The sequence below is a fragment of the Rattus norvegicus genome, chromosome 10 (genome assembly GCF_021556685.1).
Source record: "Rattus norvegicus strain SHRSP/BbbUtx chromosome 10, alternate assembly SHRSP_T2T, whole genome shotgun sequence".
Taxonomy (NCBI): domain Eukaryota; kingdom Metazoa; phylum Chordata; class Mammalia; order Rodentia; family Muridae; genus Rattus; species Rattus norvegicus.
Genome location: NC_141543.1, coordinates 68,452,634 through 68,457,351, shown reverse-complemented (window position 1 = coordinate 68,457,351; position 4,718 = coordinate 68,452,634). Strand labels below are relative to the sequence as shown.

Genomic DNA, 4,718 nt, shown 5'->3' with positions numbered 1-4,718 from the left:
CTTAGAGACAGAAACAGTAAGTACCGTGTACTTCTTTGACTTCCCTTAAAGTAAGGAGTGGGCACAGCCTCTAGCGTCCGAGCAGATGGTTGCCAGGCTGTGTGCTTGTTTGTGTTTTGGTTTCACGCTGAGTCTCATGCTGTAGCTTAGACAGAGTCTGAGCTCACTAAGACAGAGAGCCTGGAGCTCACTCTGCAACCAAGGCTGGCTTCAAATTCAGCGGTCTTCCCGCCTCAGCCGAAGTGCTGTGATTATGGATGTGCACCACCATACATGGCTTTTTCTGCTCTAGCTCGTTTAATCGGTGCTAGCAATTTAAGCGAAAGAGATTTGGTGGGATAGACAGACTCCTGGAGGAAGAATGAATTCCTGAGTGACAGAGACAGCAATAGAAAAGTGTTGTCTGATGTCTGCTCCAATAGTATTGGCAGTTTCAATTCCTAAGAATCTGTACTTATCAATGGCAGTGGGACCCCTAAGGATAGTTAGACTCGGATCATTGTCCTGCGGCAGATAACCATGAACCTAGCTTCCCAATCCTACAGGTGATTCTTAGTTACCCAGTGACCTTTTGATGTTGAAAGATGGCTGACTTCTAGAAGCTGTTTCCTCTACCTGCCAAATTCTTCCTGACCAGTAGAAATAAAGGACTTTATTTTGCTTTATTTTACACCGCCAACACTTCAAACGATATCTGCCAAGTAGAAAATACTTTGCAACTGTTATTTCAACTGGATAGACTCTGCCAGTTAGAGGCCAGGATACCAAATTTTATTTAGCCTTCATCTTCCTTTCAATTTTTTTTTTTTTATTAACTTGAGTATTTCTTATATACATTTCAAGTGTTATTCCCTTTCCCGGTTTCCGGGCAAACATCCCCCTCCCCCCTCCCCTTCCTTATGGGTGTTCCCCTCCCAACCCTCCCCCCATTAATTTTTTTCTTTCCATACTGGGTTTCTCTGGGTAGCCCTGGCTGTCCTGAAAAACTCTTAGGCCATCCTCGAACTCAGAGATCCGCCTGGCTCTGCCTCCCCAGGTATAAGATTAAAGATGTACTACTTCACTACCGCCTGGCTCTCCTTCCAAATATTTATTCCATAGACGAGGATTTGTTTCTCTGCTTAATTTTTTTTTAAAAGATTTATTTATTTTATGTATGTGAGTACACTGTAGCTGTCTTCAGACACACCAGAAGAGGGCATTAGATCCCATTACAGATGGTTGTGAGCCACCATGTGGTTGCTGGGAATTGAGCTCAGGACCTCTGGAAGAGCAGTCAGTGCTCTTAACCACTGAGCCATCTCTCCAGCCCCTGCTTAATTTTTTTTTTATTATTGTTGTTTGTGGGTGTACATGATGTGTGTGGCACATGTCAATACACATACATACATACATACATACATACACACATACACACATACACATACACATACACATACACATACACACATACACACATACACACATACACACACACACACACACACACACACACACACACACACACACGTCGAAAGCCTCCTTAAGTAGGTTTGAGAATCAAACTCAGTTCACCTGGCTTGTTCAAGTGCCTTTATTTGATGAACCAACTCGCTGACCCTGGTTTTTTGGTTTTTTTTCTCATAAGATTTACTTGCCATAGCATGACTTTAATCCCAGCTCTCTGCAGACTGAGGCAGGTGGATCTCTGTGAGTGTGTGGCCAGCCTGGTCTACAGAGTGAGTTCCACAACACCCAGGGCAGTTATACAGAGAAAGCCTGTCTTGAAAACCAAAAACAATCAACCAACCAAATAAATACAATTACTTTAATTTATACGTCTGAGTATTTGCAGATATGTATGTGCACCAATGTGGGTCTGGTACCTGCAAAGACCAGAGGGCAGTATTGGAGCCTCTAAGATTGGAGTTATTACGGATGAGATCAGCCACCACATGAGTACTGGGGATTGAACCTGGGCCCTGTGCCAGAATAGCAAGTGTTCTTGACCTCTGAGCTTGCTCTCCGATGCCTGTTTGTTTCTTTGACTCATAATCTCACTCTGTAGCCCAAGATGATCAGACCATCCTGCCTCAGCTTCCTCAATACTGGGATTACAGGTGTGTATCACCAAGCCCGACATTTTGATTTTTGCTGTTGTTGTTCTTTGCTTGTTTGTTGAGATTAAAGTCTCTCACCATGTATTCCTTGCTGACTGCAGACTCAAAGATCTGCCTGATTTAAGTGCTGGGATTTAAAGGCATGCACCACCAGGCCCGGCTGATTGTTTTTGAAAGAGAGTTTCCTGTAAACCAGACTGACCTAAAACTCACTCTATTGCTGAGAAAGACAATGAAATTCTATAACCCTCCTGTCTCCAGTTTCCAAAAGACAAGATTAGAGATATATATCATCACATTCAGCAAGAATACACATCTTTTTAAAAAAATCTATTTACTCTTATTTTATGGGTGTGTTTTTCCTGCATGTGTATGTATGTGTACCACGTGAGTGCCCGGTGCTCATGGAGACCAGAAAATATTGGGTCTCCTGGAACTAGAGTTACAGACATGATTGTGAGCTGCCACGTGGGTGCTGAGAACAAGCTGCTATGCCGTCTCTCCGTCCTCAGAAAAGACGCTCTTTTTATTTTATTTATTTTTATGTCTGTAAGTGCTTTCCTTGCATGTATGTCTGCATCCTGTTTGTGCCAAAGAGGAAAGAAGAGGGCGTCAGGCCCCTTGGGATTCAAGTTACCAAGAGTTATGAGCTACCTTGTTGGTGCTGAGGACTGAACCCAAGTCTTTTGGAAGAGCAGCCATCTCTGCAGTCAAGCAAAAGCATTCTTGAATTTTAATTTTTGATTAGCAATGGCCTAGGAATGTTGCTCAATGGTAGAGGGCTTGCCTAGTGTGCTTGAGCCCCCCCCCCCCCCCCCCCCCCGAGTTTTATCCCTAGCATCACAAAGAGATGGGGGGAGGGGAGGAACCCAGGAGAAACAAGAGGAGAAAAAGGAAAAGGAAGGAGGAAGAGGACTGCTTCTTCCACTTTAAGACTCAAAAGTCTGGGGGCTGGGGATTTAGCTCAGTGGTAGAGCGCTTACCTAGGAAGCACAAGGCCCTGGGTTCGGTCCCCAGCTCCGAAAAAAAGAACCAGAAAAAAAAAAAAAAAAAAAAGACTCAAAAGTCTGAAAGGAAGTCTGATGGTGGGGGTACACATCTTTAATCCCAGCACCCAGAGGCAGAGGCAGGAAGATCTCTATGAGTTTGAGGCCATCCTGGTCTACAGAGTGAGTTCCAGGATAGCCAGGGCTACAGAGAAACCCAGTCAAAACAAAGTCAAGGACTGGAGAGATGGCTCAGCGGTTAAGAGCACCCGACTACTCTTCCAGAGGTCCTGAGTTCAAATCCCACCAACCACATGGTGGCTCACAACCATCTGTAAGGAGATCCGATGCCCTCTTCTAGTGTATATGAAGACAGCTACAGTGTACTTATATATAATAAATGAATAAATCTTTTAAAAAAACAAAGTCAAAACAAAACAAAAAACAACAACAAAAAAACCCCACCAGTACCAACAACAAAGTTGGAAAGGGAGGAACCTCAGAAGTTGGGGGACAACTCATAGCAACTGGACCTCTTAGAAACTTGTGCTAGTATCATGGTTCCTAGAAATTTCTGCCTGAGACTAGGGAGAGGAAACTGTGACGACATAGAGTAGAGCAGCATTCTCTCGTAAGATTCTTTTCCCCCCTTCCAGTCTTCTTGTTCAGGATAGCAAGGTCGTGAAGAAAGTAGGGTGAGGTGGTATGGCCATTTCTTCTGCCTTCCGTCTCTGTGACTCTCGGAGAACTTCCAGCAGCATGTTGGGCCAGAGTATCTGGAGGTTCACCACCTCCGTGGTGCATCGCAGCCACTATGAGGAGGGTCCGGGGAAGAATTTGCCGTTTTCAGTGGAAAACAAGTGGCGGTTACTGGCTATGATGACCGTGTACTTTGGATCTGGATTTGCTGCTCCTTTCTTTATAGTAAGGCACCAGCTGCTTAAAAAATAAGGATATGGGGTTGGGGATTTAGCTCAGTGGTAGAGCGCTTGCCTAGGAAGCGCAAGGCCCTGGGTTCGGTCCCCAGCTCCGAAAACAAGAACCAAAAAAAAAAAAAAAAAAAAAAAAGGATATGGGCTGGAGAGATGGCTCAGCGGTTAAGAGCACCCGACTGCTCTTCCAGAGGTCCTGAGTTCAATTCCCAGCAACCACGTGGTGGCTCACAAACATCTGTAAAGAGATCCGATACCTTCTTCTGGTGTATCTGAAGACAGCTACAGTGTACTTATATATAATAAATGAATAAATCTTTAAAAAAAATAAGGATATTTAATTCATCCCATTAACAGAATGAAGAAAGTTTAAGAGATATGATCTGGAAATTGGATTAAACTCTTGAACTCTTATACTAGAAAAAATGTAAATAAACTAATGATATAAATAAATAAATAAATAAATAAATAAAAGATTCTTTTCTCAAGGTGAGGCTTCAAGGAGTTATCGTTGGCCTTACTGGTAACCTTAGTAGACAGCCTGGTATGTGGTGGACTGCCAGGCTTTAAATAAGAGGTGGACATTTTTGGAAACTGAGATAGCAAAGTCCCACTTGAACGCTGGATGCAGAAGTTTTTTTTGTTGTTTTTTTTTTGTTTTGTTTTGTTTTTTTTTCTTTTCTTTTTTTCGGAGCTGGGGA

At 43.3% G+C, this 4,718-nt stretch overlaps 1 pseudogene; it reads left to right on the top strand.

Annotated features, from left to right (window-relative positions):
- Positions 1–3,769: 3,769 nt before the first annotated feature.
- On the top strand, positions 3,770–4,036 carry LOC120095266 (cytochrome c oxidase subunit 7C, mitochondrial-like; annotated as a pseudogene).
- Positions 4,037–4,718: the final 682 nt, after the last annotated feature.